Below are 14,304 nucleotides of genomic sequence, written 5' to 3' on the forward strand. Positions count from 1 at the left end.
TGATCATGAGGAGACAGAATTTAAGGAGAGCAGAGATCTAGTAAGATGCTCAGATATAATCAGGCATCACAACTAACATATCAGCTGCCCCACATTGCCAGATACCCAAAGCTGAGTCCTGAATTTTGGTTCTGCGGGGAGTTTGCTCGTTCTCTGTGGGACCGTTTGTGTTTTCCCAGGACCATTGTAAATGGACTCTACAGTGCAGTTATGTGCTAGAAACTGCAGGGATTTGATGGCAGCGTGGGTAGCAAAACAACAGCCATGCAAATGGTTCGCCACTGGCTAGCATGTACTCAGCGGACAGAAAGGCCTGTGTCCATGGGTCGTGTAACTCTGTATCACTCTGACTTGAGAAATGGAAAATTCTTGCGACACGGGTCACATATGGCAGAGGGTCACAATCTAAATCACATTCACTGGACAGCACAAGGCCACTAGTAATTAGTTGAAGGACTTATTGCACTTAGGGCAGCAATGAAGATCCTCTATCTCTGTCTGACCTTGGCCATCTTCTCATCATGCCCCAGGTGTGGTTCTGGGTCCTCAGATGCAGAAAGATATAGAAGTATTCTTCATTACCATTTACTTAACAATTTTTTTGACCAGTCAGTGTTGTTAGCCCTGAGCTGAACCCCTGAACCTGGAGAACAGTGCACCACTCAGTCTGGCCTCTACCCTTTGACCTGTTTGGCATGGGACACTCTACTAAGAGCCACAGAACAAGGCCCTGACTTCAGCCAACATAGCTCTCCAGGTCATTGAGGCATGGAAGCCTCCAAACACCACAAGGTTGAAGGAATTAGTTGGAGTCCCGCTCAAAAATGTTCTCATCTGTGGTCAGTTTTTGGTATTGTCTTCGCGCCAACTTCCTCCACCCATCACCATCTTTGCTTGCCTGATACTCACCAACTGACCAAGCAGAATTTTCTCGGCTCCTTAAGCGCAAATTCCATGCCTTCACCAACTCCGTCCTATTCCCTGGCAATTGCCACAGAATCAACCAGACTTCAGCCTTACAATCTTATTCAGCCCCATTTGCTTGAGATCTGCTACTTCAACCACAGGAGCATCCCCCTACTCTGCTCCAGTTTATATGCTGCTGAAACCACCAGTCATACTTCTACTGCTCCAGTTAATCAATTCAATTCACTCCTGACCATTCTTACTCTACAAGCATCTTGCACCTCCTTGATTCCTTCACTCCAGCACAGCCAACCATCCCTTCAGCTGCCAAAACCACAAGCTCTGGAATTCTCCACCAAATTCTCCCTTTCCACCCTTTTCTCCTCAAGATCCCACTTTGAGCAATTTCTTATCATCTGCCCTGATACCACCCCCGAAACTTAATGTCACATTCTGTTTGACAACACTGTTCTGAAGTACCATATTATATTATGTTTCATTAAAAATTACATTTCAGCTGTAAGTTACAAAATGGGTCAATGTACACATGACCAAAAGTTAATCCGAAGTTAACACAGTGGTGCAGCTGATACAAGCTGCCGTCTCCCAGGGCCAGAGACGCTGGTTCAGTCCTGATGCTGGGTGCTGACTCTGTGAGGTTTTCATATTCTCCCTGTGATCATCTGGATTTCCTCTGGGTGCTCTGCCTTCCTCCCATATCCTAAAAAGGTAAAGTTACTGTTGTATATTGTCCCTCGTGTATAGGCGAGTGACAGAATCTGAAAGGAGTTAATGACAATGTGGAGAGAATAAAGGTGGAATTGGTGTAAAAACTGTGCAGATTCAGTGGGCCCAGTTTCATGCTATGTCTCTCTATGGATAATCCAACTAAATTCCACTGGCTCTATAATGTTGAGGCAGTAATCCGGCCTTCTGCCTTTAACTGGCAACTTCATTCCCATCACCAATTCAGAGAAGTATCTAAACTGCTAATAACAGGGTTCCTGTAAGCACATTGACAGGCAACAGGAAACAACTAGATTACTCAGAAATGAAAAAAACCATCTATATTACAAACAGGGTAGCAAGGCCCCAAATTCTCAGTCACCTCTGCAGCACAGCCTCATTTCTTTTCCACATAATAACACCGAGTTCAGTAGCCCCTCAGCATCAGTGAATCACTGTGTAGCACCATCATTGTTGAATTTCAGCAGCCGATTTACACACAGAAAGCCTCCACACAGCAATATAATCATTATCTTGGTAAATAGAATGCTGTTAGGGAATAGCAGTGAAAACTCTTCTGAGCAGTATAAAGTGCCAGAGTTTTCTGTTGTGCATTATTCTCTCAGACCTGATGCAGGGTTTAAACTATAAATGTTGACAATCTTTCCCCTTTTGCCCCTTCCCCACCATTGCTGCTGTTTGACCTGCCGAGTTCATACAGCAGATTGTTGCTTCAGATTCCAGTGTCTGCTGTCTGAGTCCCTCCAGCATGTCTAATCACCACTGACACTCCAACCCTTCTCTGATCAACATCACCCTCTGATCATGGCTGATCCACCCACCTCAGCCATGGTAACTAGAATTAAGTCACATCCGTTCTGAGGCACTCTGATCAGAATTTAAAACCAGCTCCACACTTCAGATATCAGCAACAAGGAAGAATGCTTGAATGAAGGTCTTAAAAGTTGAGGGGGCCGAACATTTCTCAAAAGGGGTGGACAATTGGGTTTGTGCACCCCTTCCCACCACACATGCCTTTGACGTACAACAGAGCCGAATTTAAAAGCATTCACTCTGCAACTCTGTGCCAAGTCACTGAATTACACATGTAGTGGGTGTTAAGCACCAGGGTGCTGAGAGCTCCTTTAATATATTTAAATTTTATGCTACTTAATTGCATAGACTGAGTGCCAGTTAACACGCTCAACCTGCAATACAGTTCAAGATTTCACAAAGCAGCTGGTAAACATGGAAAGGCGTTTGAGGAATAAAGTCACTGGATCAGCCAATCCTCAACTTCCTTCTGCAATTTGTTTTTAAACTTTACCATCCAAATGAAACTTTCATCACTTGTACAAAATCCCTTCACCCTACTTCCAAGATCTCTGCTCTCTTGCTCATCCTGCATAAATTGATGCAGGAAGTTATAACCACATGTGGGGAGAGAAAAGGCAGCTGTCTGTAAAACTTAGTATTAAGTGTCAAAGACCATAATGTACCCAGGTGGATGAGATCTGTTCCTCAAAATTACACGGGGCATCAATGGAACAATACAGGGGGAATTGAAGACTGCGGAGTTTCTGTATTCGAGTGTTCAAGACAAACCCAGGGGCTCAATATTGTTTTTAACAATTTCGGGCATCTATCTCTCCCCCTCCCCCTCTCCCTCTCCCTCCCCCTCTCTCTCTCTCTCTCTCTCCCCCCCCCCCACAGCTGTGGCTGTAGCTTTTTCTAATTTGATTTTCCCCCCCACTTTTCTTTTGTCCCCAACTGTCAAAGCAATTGTTACCGTGATAACAAAGGTTACAAATAGTCCTGTGTTCTCTCCACCTTCCCTTCACAACAACTCAAAACACATTTGTCTTTTTACTGGAAATACAAGAGTCTGCAGATGCTGGAACCTACAGCAACATACCAGAGATGCTGTCAGTGGGGCAGGCAGCATTAATGGTGTGAAATGAAAAGTCAACATTTTGGGTTGAGATCCTTCACCTGCACTAGACTTCTGGACTCCACTCAACATCTTTACACTGTTCCTAGTCTGAAGAAAGACTTTTGACTGAAACAACAGCTCAGTTTCTTTCCCCCAGATGCTGCCTGATCTGCTGAGCACTTCTATCACTCCTGTTTTGTTTTGTTTTCAGCATCCAGTTTTTTTTTGCTACAGGAACACGATAAAAACGGATGCTGCATTCTGAGAGTTGCAGATGCACTGAGTACAATCACCAATTCAAGTTTTGGTTTTATTCTGTAAAAAGACATAAAACCTGTCAATCAAAGCTGGCATTCAATCATCCTCAGGTATGTGCACTCACTGGGTTGTGGATGAAATGACTTGCAGAAATCCTATTTCAGGAAAGTTCTTCCATGTCAAAGATAAGCTGCCCTTTGGGGGGAAAAAAGAATCATAGCAATCTGAAGACAGCAGCACATTTTCTTCTCCCTACCTAGAAACTGAGTGATTTCTTTTCATATCAATAACCCACAATATCCGCATGCATAGGGATGCTGGAAATGCTGTTAGCTCTACACTACCATGGGAATACTACAATCCTATTAGAAAGTAATTTGATACTTCGACACATCAAGCAACAAGCAAAAACATCCCCACAGAAGTTCTTTAGATCTACTGGAATCAGTAATACAGTCGGCCCTCCTTATCTGCGGGGGATTGGTTCCGAGACCCCCCGCGGATACCAAAAAACATGGACGCTCAAGTCCCTTATTTAACCTGAAATAGTGCAATGCTCTTTAGGACCCAGCGGAACCCCAGACTTTATTTAACATGTACAGTGTGGTGGACATTAAGACCCAGCGTAGCTCTGAATTCGCGGTGTTTCTGTTCACGAAAATAATCACGACCGCGATTGAAAATAAGGTGGAAGTAATAAAGCGATCTCAAAGAGGTGAAACGCCATCAGTCATTGGAAAAGTGTTAGGCTACAGTCGGTCAACGACCGGAACAATTGTAATGGAGCATTTGAAAGGCCCTGCCCCGATGAAAGCTACAATTATTACTAAGCAACGCAGTGGTTTAATTATTGAAATACGTATGTTTCTTAAGTGTTTTATATGCATAGAAAGGTAAAATATGTACTATATACTAAGAAAAACGTTTGACTAACTGATGCTAAATAATACCGGAAGTACCTGTTCCGACTTCAAATCCGAAGACGGACTCAGGAATGGAACTCATTCATAACCCGGGGATTGCCGGTACTTTTAAGTCATTTCTACATTACTTATAATACTTAATACAATGCTATGTAAATAGTTGTTATACTGTATTGTTTAGGGAATAATGACAAGAAAAAATAGTCTATACATGCTCAAACAACGAGTGCCGGAGAGAGAACTTACGGGTTTTCCCGATCCGCGGTTGGTTGAATCCGCACATGCGGAATCCGCGGATAAGGAGGGCCAACTGTAGTTAATAGTCTAAACTCAGCAATACAATTAGAGAAGATATTTGACACAAGATGAATGACAGGCTCCTTATTTTGCAGCTACGTCACCTTGTTCATGGCTCGTTTCCTTGATGGCAACATCTCAACAGGTTTAACATCCTGTTACACAACCTTTAGGATCTTACAATTTTTGAATAAAGTAGCCCCTCAAATCTTTTAAACTCCAGAGAACACAAAGTCAATTGTCCAGCCTCTCTTGAAGGACACAGAACAGGGCCAAGTTGGGCTGAAGGGCCAGTCTCCCTATTGTGTAAATCCACGAGAAACACAATAGTAAAACAGTGGAGATAGTGATAGAGACGGAAACACAAACACATTCTGATACACACCAAAACAAACAGGCACTCGCACAAAAACAGAGTTGGATACAGTTTTACAAACTCAGCGCAACACAAACATTATAAAATTGTTAACTTACTTGAGATGGAAGCTTCTAACACAAACTACAAATTCTATGTTGTGACCACTGAGGAAATGCACAACTGACTTCTAATTCCACAGATCAGCGATCTTGCCTCTCTGAAAGATGATCTCAGTCAAAATGTACACATGGATTAACACTTCACTGATCAGCAACCTTATCGTTCTTCGTTAAATAGACAGTCCCAAGAATGTATTAGACTCGTGTACAGTGCTGAAAAAAAACAGGAAAAAGTACAGGGGACAAACCCTCAGCAAATTTAGAAACATTCTTGCCACAAAAATAGATTGCCCAGTTATGTCCACCATGCAATTCAATTTCAATAATAAGTCACACAGAAAAGGGAATGAGAGCCACACGCTCACTGTTGGTTTCTCATTGGACACATGCTCAGCTAAAATGGCCCGCAGGTGGTGCTGACCATTCACAGCCTTCAAAGCAGTTGAGACCCATCATGTCATTAGGGATGGGGTCATTCCTACCTCCAGTGAGCCCATATCAAGTAACACACTGACACCACTCGCTCATAGCATCTCATATACACCAGCCCTGCATGCCATTCACCAATCTACCAACTGCCCCAACAGACCACCACAGCCTTGGGAAAGCAGACTGCATAATCTAAGGCCCCTCCAACTTTAGTGCTTCTCTCTTCTCCCTTCCATCTGGCAGAAGATAAAGGCTTAAAAATGCATACCAGCAGCCTCTAGGACAGCTTTAATCCCACTGGTCTAAATCTCCTGAACCTACCTCTCACAGGATAAAGGAGAACTCTTGTTCTGTCAGCAACGCGCACAAGATGCTGGAGTAACTCAGCAGGTCAGGCAGCATCTATGGAAAAGAGTAAACAGTTGATGTTTCGGGCAGAGACCCTTCAGCAGGACTGTATCAGAATGTATTTAGATTTATTGTACCTGTGTATATATGACCATAGTAAACCAATTACTGGTTCCTTACACACCAGGGATACCAGCTGCCGCTACCTATTAAATGCTCCCAATGGTGTGTGCCTCAAACAGCCTCTGAAAGCCGAGTCCAGCTCCTGGCCTTCACGTGAGGCTTAGTCACTAGTTGAGCTCGACGCTGACCAACCGGTAACACCCACAACGCTGGCAGCATCGAACGGTATCAGTCTCTGATATTCCTTTGGGTTCATCAGATGCGTGACGGGAAGGTGCTCATTGCATGGGCAACAGCTTGCTCTTCATACCGTACTGCCTAGGCTCGTGTATCTAAACAGCTAGTATGCACCATCCATGGTTGATCCTGGCTGACGGAGACTTCACAACCTAATACTCACACTATGCGCCTCCATCCATCCCTCAAACAGCATCACCTACCACCTTGTACTTCTTCCTGCCCTCCACCCCTTCTTGCTCTAACTTCTCATCTTTTTTTCCCCGCCCAGAAACATCAACTGTTTACTCTTTTCCATAGATGCTGCCTGGCCTGCTGCGTTCCTCCAGCATTTTGTGTGTGTAAGATCACTTGGAGACTGGAGCCTTCCCACACTTCTTTCCTTCTGCGGTCCCTACACCATCACAACTGCGCACATGGGGGCTGAGAGAGGACCCTAACTGCAAACTTTGTGGTCAGTGGGGCTCACTGGCACACAGGATGCAAAACAGCTTTAACACAGGTTGGTATATGTCCCTTGCTGATATACTGGAGCAGGAGAGGTGAAAAAAGAGACCAGCTGGCAGAGAAGCAAACAGGGCAGTCATTTTCATCAAGGAGAGGGCCACACCAGTCATATTAAAAAGGCCTAAATCTAATCTGCAAACTGCCAAATCATGGGAGGTGAGGGTCAATGTGGGGATGAAGCTGCAGTTCCCGGAGGTGGTGCAAACCACACTTTGACCAGACGTTGTGGAACACCGAAGACAAGAAAATCATCCTGGTGGAGCTCACAGTACCATGGGAGGAAAGGTGGTGCGAGAAGGCTCACGAGAGGAAGGCCCTGAAGTGCCAGTCCTTAGTCCAGGAGTACAGGGACAAAGGATGGCAGACATGGCTATTCCCCGTGGAGATTAGCTGCAGAGGGTTCCCGGCAAGGTCGCTGACTGCACTGGGCCTGGATGAAAAGAGCAAAAACCAAGCAGCTGGCAGGATGGGGGAGGAAGCAGAAAGAGCCTCTTACTGGATATGGAGCAGGCGAGAGGAGTTGAGCTGGAAGTCAGCAGCAGATGTGCAGTGACTTGGCCCCCAATGCTGACCCACCAGCTGGAGTGTCTGGTGGTTAAGGGTCGAAACACTCCATGAAGGTTGGGCACCAACTGATGACATCTGCCCCTGGCTAAAGGCTACAGTTTCCTCATCAGGTAACTAAAGAGAGTGCCCCGGTGTATGATGCCACAAGTGTGTTACTTGGATTTTCAGCATCAGTGGATTTTCTTGTTTCTTGATCTCTCAGTCTACCTTTGTTCTGGCCCTTAGACTTTGTCTCCGCTCTTTCCCTGTAACTGGAACACTACATTCTGCACTCTGTTTTTCCTTTTCCATTTATACTGCCTGGAATGCTGGAAAGACAAGTCAGAGAGTGGTCAATAGCTAGACTGAGGAAGAGACAAATGTCAAAACAGAAACAACAGTGGTTTATTTACATACAACTGTTTTCATGATGGACTGCGTCTACTACGTGCCTCTTATCCAGTGGCAGCCTGTGTCAACAAGGGTTGTAAGGAGGTGGGCTCAGGATGTTAATGAGGCACCGCAGGAATGCTTTGGGAGGACGGACTGGGATGTATTACATGAGCCACACAGGGAGGACATTAACAAAATGACTGATTGTATCACAGACTATGTCTAATTCTGTGAGAACACCATCTTGCCAGCTGGGACTGTATGCTGGTTCCCCAACAACAAGCCCTGGATCACCAGTGATCTGAAAGAACTTTTGAATATGAAGAAGAATGCCTTCAGATCCGGAGATAGAAAAGTACTGAGGTAAAGCAGACTCCTACACAAGGAAGCTGGAGTACAAGCTCCTGCAGAATAGGATAAGGGAGGTGTGGTTGGGCACAAAGCATATCACTGGCTTCAAGGTTAAGGAAAGGAAGATCGAGGGCTGCCTGGATAGGGCCAACGAATTGAACTTGTTTTTCAACAGGTTCAGCACGGGAACTCCTGCTGTGCACTCCCCCACTTACCCAAACCACACACCCTCCCTGCCCCTGAAGCCTTCTCCCTCCCCTCTGGTGAGTGCTTGTGTTCCAAAAATCCGTCAACTTTGGAGTATCCTGTCTCCATGGGGATGACCGCCCTCCCCCACCTCACTGTGACTGCAGGTCAGGTTAAGAGACAGCTGGAGAGACTACATCAAGACAAGGCTGCTGGACCGGGTGGTATCAGCCCCAGGGTACTGAAGGCCTGTGCGAGCCAGCTGTCTGATATTTTGCAGCACCTTGACATTCTGAGTCTGAGTCAGGGAAAGATACCGGTGCTGGGGAAGACTTCCTGCTTGGTTCCTGTACACAAGAAGGTGACTCCATCTGAACTTAATGACTACAGACCAATTGCCCTCACATCTCATGATGAAGGTGCTGCAGAGGCAGGTCCCGACTTACCTTGGACCGCAGTTGAGATCTTCATTGGACCCTCTACAGCAGTGGTTCCCAACCTTTTTTTGGCCATGCCCCACCTAATCACCTCTAAAATCCTGATGCCCCCTGTGGTGATATATAATTCTTATTATTCAAAAAGTGAACTCCTATTCACCTGGAGGAAGCCTAAAAGACCATTAACTTGGTTTAAACAAGCTTCCAAAGAACATGGCATTCATGAAAGAGAAAAATAGAAGAACCAAAGGACTGTTAAAGTTCTGAGGAAGAAATTACTAAGAAATTGTAAAAAAAAACATTAAGTGATATTAAAATAATAATAATAAATAAATAAAACAATGCCGATTCGTTTCTACAGCATACAAAGACAGATACACCGTTTAAAAGAGATGACGCAATGTACACACCTTCACACCACCAAGAACCGAAAGCTACTGCAAAAAGCAGCATTGGCGCGACCTCGTACGAGTTTCTTACGCGTTTGGACTTTTTCATTCATTCCTTCCTACATCAGTCAATTCATTAATTTAATTATGAAAGCCATTTGATGGTTGTAATGATGGTGATACACTATATATACAGTACATACGCAATTACACATGTACATACACACAAGTATTTTTATGTATGCATACTGTATATACACATATGTATTAACTCGCACACACTCATACTCACACAGACTTACTAGAAAAATTCACTGTTAATAACTCATTTTCGAATTGCCCCCCTTAAAAATCAAATCACCCCATGTTGGGAACCACTGCTCTACAGTTTGCCTACCGACCTCATGTGGGAGTGGACGATGCCATCATCTACCTGTCACAGAGAGCTCACTCCCACCTGGCTGGTGCTGGTGGCATTCTGAGAATCACATTTTTACTTCTCTAGCCACTTCAATACAATCCAGCCACTTCTTCTGAGCAAGAAACTGCAGAGGATGGGCACAGACAAATCCACTATCTCCTGGATTACTGACTACCCGACAGACAGCCCCCTCAGAGTACTTCTCTCTCTCAGATGGTGGTGAGTGGCACTGGCGACTGTCCTGTCTCCATTTCTGTTCACACTGTACACCTCGGACTTTCAGTACAACTCTGAGTCTTGCCACTTGCAGAGGTTCTCTGATGACTCTGCGGTAGCTGGGTGTATCAGAGATGGGCAGGATTCAGAGTACAGAGGAGTGATGGTCAGATTTGTGGAGTGATGCTGGAGGAATCACCTGCTCCTGAATCTGGCCAAAACAGGGAGAAGGTGATTGATTTTGGGAGGAAGAGAACTGATGAGTCCTGTATACGTTCTGGGAGAAGAAGTTGCAGTGGTGGAGGAGCACAAATACTTGGGTGTTCACCTCAACATGCTCCTAAGGTGGTAGTGGAGATAATCTCCCACTACCTATAAAGTGCTCCAAATGGAGTGCATCTCTAACAACCAAGTCCAACTCTTGGCCTTCGCGTGTGGCTTAGCTATTAGGCCCAGTGGGACTGCTTCTACTGACAAGGGGCAAAGGCGGACCACTGGCTCCTCAAAACCAGCTGCTTCGGGCAGGTGGGGCTCATCAGCCTTGGACAGCAGCCCGCCTAGGAGAAGGAAAACTCTGATTTTAAACATCTGATGCCTTGTGGCCATGGGAAAGGTTTTGGGAGTAAACCCCGGGGAAGAAATCCGGAGCCGGCGTCCCTAAGGCAGTTTGATGTTGTTTACAGCTTCACTCTGGCAACCTCTTCAAAGACACTGGTGCCAGGCTGTATCGGTGCTTGCCCTTCCCTTGGGTTACATCAGTGACGTGGAGAGGGGGAGCCCGCTGCATGGGCAACAGCCGGTTCTTCAAACCTTCCTACCCAGGCTTGTGCCCTGGAGAAGCCACAGACCACCAGAGGTGCAAACCCATGATCCCCTGAGATCGACAGCTATCTACTACAACTCAACAACAGACTTGACTGGAAAACCAACACCAAAGCCATCTACAAGAAGGAGATGAGCAGACTCCATTTTCTAAGGAAGATGAGATACTTTAATGTGTGTAGCAGGATGTTGGAGGTTTTTATCAGTCTGTTGTAGCAAGTGCAGTTTTCTTTGCTGCTTTATGTTAGGGGAGCACAGCATCGTACTGGTGGTGCAAAAAGACTAAATAAATTCATCAAAAAGGCTGGATCCGTCCTTGGCTACAACCTGGGCTCTTTTGAGGTAGTGGAGGAGAGGAGGTCACTAAACAAACTGTTATCCATTATGGACAATCAGGCACATCCTCTCCACGACCCACTGAATAAGCAGAGAAGCACTTTTTCAAACAGACTCATTCAGCTCCGCTGTCACAAGGATCATTACAAAATATCTTTCCTAGCAAATGCAATAAGCATATACAAGAGTTCATCTGTGCGACAGGAGAACACACTTCATTGTACAATAGTCTCTGCTTTATTATTTCATACATTTTGCACATTGGTAAATTACTGTGTATGTTATTATTCTGTACTTTATTACTAGTTAAGTCTGCACACTGTTAAGTGTGTGTTTTAAATGCTGCTGTAACAAAAGAATTTCCCATTCAGGATCAATAAAGTACTTAATATTTTTAATATTATTACAACTGAGTAGTTGAGATACTGAATATGTAGGAAGACAGAAATGTCTACTGTTAGGCCTCTGCCTTAACTTTGGCCCTTCCAAAAATAAAGCAGTCGTGGGAGACCACTTCAAGCCCAAATATTCTCAGTACAATCCTGTCTAATGACACAGTGTCTATATTCACAATTTCACCCTTCTGGGGACAGAACCAATCAGATATCCTGGGAAAGAGAATGAAAAGCAAATCAAAAACCCAAGAGGCTCCAAAACTTGGCTAGAGCACAGCTGCCAATTCTCAGCTGAAACTTACTCTGGTAGTCTGGGTTTGTTAACCTGCAGCAGCTGCAACAACATCTTGCATTTATATAGAGCTTCAGACATAGCAAATCACATGAAGATGCTCCACAAATAAAACAGCTCCTTCTTCTTCGGTTGTCCATCGAAATCCAATGACGACGTCCACTCCTTTAACGGTGAGATCTTTGATGACTATACAGTCCTATCCTGGACCCACAAGCTCTACTGCAGTTGGGACATGTATATGTGGTAGTGGTGGCAACCATGGCTGCATTTCTCCTGGCTCTCTTCTGCTGTCTTCTGGTTGTTCTTTCCATCTCCAGAATATGAACCCCGTCCCTACACAGCTGTCGCCAAGTGTTACGGTCAGTAGCAACATCCTCCAAGTCCGCGGGTCTGATCTTGCACTTCCTTAAAGCATTCTTCATCTGATCCTTATAGCATTTCTTCTACCCTCCAGCTGAGCGTATAACACTCTGCGGGGCAGCCGACATGGGGGCACCCTCATCTAGCAAGGACAGATCAAAAATCTGGTCAGGTGGCAAATGCTAAGGGATGGAGAGAATGGAGAGTTTCTCTCATATTGCACCATCACCAAAAGCCCTGTGTCATGAAGCAGGCTCATGCTGAAGGCATTGGTTTTTGAAGCAATCTCCCAGGACCACTTCATTTCTGAAAGGGCTCCCGGAGTTAAGACAGAGGCTAAACAGAAGACTTCTTCCACTTACTGAAAATCCAACTTAAGTACAGAGGATGCGTTCTAGGGCTTCATTTCTTGGCAGCAAAGATACTCGATACCTCCCTGTGCAAATGGATTTTTGATTTCTTTACTTGCAGATCCCAGTCGGTTCAGATTGGCAACTACATCTCCTCCACAATTAACATCAACACAGGTGCATCACAAGGCTATGTACTTAGCCCCCAGCTCTACTCCCTTCATTTTGCTGATGGCAATACAGTTGTTGGCCAAGTTAAAGGTGGTAACACATTAGTATATAAGAGGGAGATTGAAAATCTGACTGAATGCTGTCACAACAATAAACTCTGACTCAACATCAGCAGAACGAGAGAGCTGATTATTGACTACAGGAGGAAGAGTCTGGAGGTCAGTGAGCTGGTCCTCATCAGGGGAACAGAGGTGGAGAGGGTCAGTAGCTTTAACTTCCTTGCTGTTACCATGATCGGAAGATTAGCCCTAGGATCAGATCACAAGTACTATCACAAAGAAGGCACATGGAGACTATCCTGACTGTTTGCATCACGAACTGGTAAGGAACCACTAATGCCCAGGAACAGAAAAGTCTGCAAATAGGACCCCCATCACTCAGGACATGTTCTTTTCTCACTGCTACCATCAAAGTGGTGGTACAGGAGCGTTAAGTTTTTTCCCTTCCAACAGATTTCTGAATAGTCAAATGAACCCATGTATACTTTGTCAGTACTCTTCCCCTCTGTTTGCACACACATGCATACATACATATTTTTATATACATACACACACACACACACACACAGTGATTGTATTATGCTTTGTGACAGCAGTACAGTGCAATACAAATTTCACAGCCTATGCCAGTGATATTAAATGTGATTCTGCTTTTGAACTGATAGGTACATCACAGGCAAAGCCTTCCACACCACTGAGCACATCTACAAGGAGCACTGACACAAGAAAGCAGCATCCATCATTAAGGACCCATGCTCCAGGCCACACTCTCATCTCATTACCATCATCGGGAAGGAGGTTAGAAAGCCTTAGATCCCACACCACCAGGTTCAGGAACCAGTTATTACCTTTCAAACCATCAGGCTCCTGAACCAGTGTGGATAACGTCTCACCTCAACGCTGAACTGACTTCACAACCTATAGACTTGCTTTCAAGTCAAGTTCTCAGTATTATTTACAACAACTGATGTTCTCAGAATTATTTATTTCCTTATTTTCACCATTTGTCTACCTTTGCACATTGTCAGTCATTATATATAGCTCATCATAAATTCTAGTGTACTTCATTATTTTCCTCTAAATGCCTGCAAGGAAATGAATCTCAAGGTAACATATGGTGCCATATATGTACTTTGATGATGACTTTACTTTGACTTTGTTCTTGGCTGACACTTTGTGGTAATGCAGCACCCTTTGGATTTTAGTAATGTTGAACGAGATTTTATGGACTATTGGAATATTGAATATATTAATGCCCAATCACACAATTATTTCACTTTTTTTAAAAACATGTTACACAGTATAGCAAATTTTCAAAGAAACACAGACCTCTCAGTTAATGGTAAGGGTCCATGGCATCAAAACTGTCGTGAACCCCTGGTTTAAAGGAGGAGGAAATATACAAGCACCCCA

The 14,304-nt window shown here is 44.6% G+C and overlaps 1 protein-coding gene across 8 annotated transcripts in view; it reads right to left on the minus strand.

The window, feature by feature from the left end:
- The window catches only part of LOC140729106 (amyloid-beta A4 precursor protein-binding family A member 1-like), a 174,307-nt gene that overhangs the window by 115,047 nt on the left and 44,956 nt on the right, over nt 1–14,304 (minus strand). For 2 of the 8 annotated variants that reach the window (XM_073048505.1, XM_073048508.1), the window contains exon 2: nt 6,271–6,351. The exons of 5 other annotated variants lie outside the window; for them this stretch is intronic. The gene's annotated coding sequence lies outside the window, so the exon portion shown is untranslated. Of the gene's footprint in view, nt 1–5,517; nt 5,734–6,270; nt 6,352–14,304 lie in introns of all 8 variants that reach the window. One more of the 8 variants, XM_073048506.1, reaches the window with a different exon arrangement.

This window comes from Hemitrygon akajei, chromosome 6, assembly GCF_048418815.1.
Source record: "Hemitrygon akajei chromosome 6, sHemAka1.3, whole genome shotgun sequence".
Lineage (NCBI taxonomy): Eukaryota > Metazoa > Chordata > Chondrichthyes > Myliobatiformes > Dasyatidae > Hemitrygon > Hemitrygon akajei.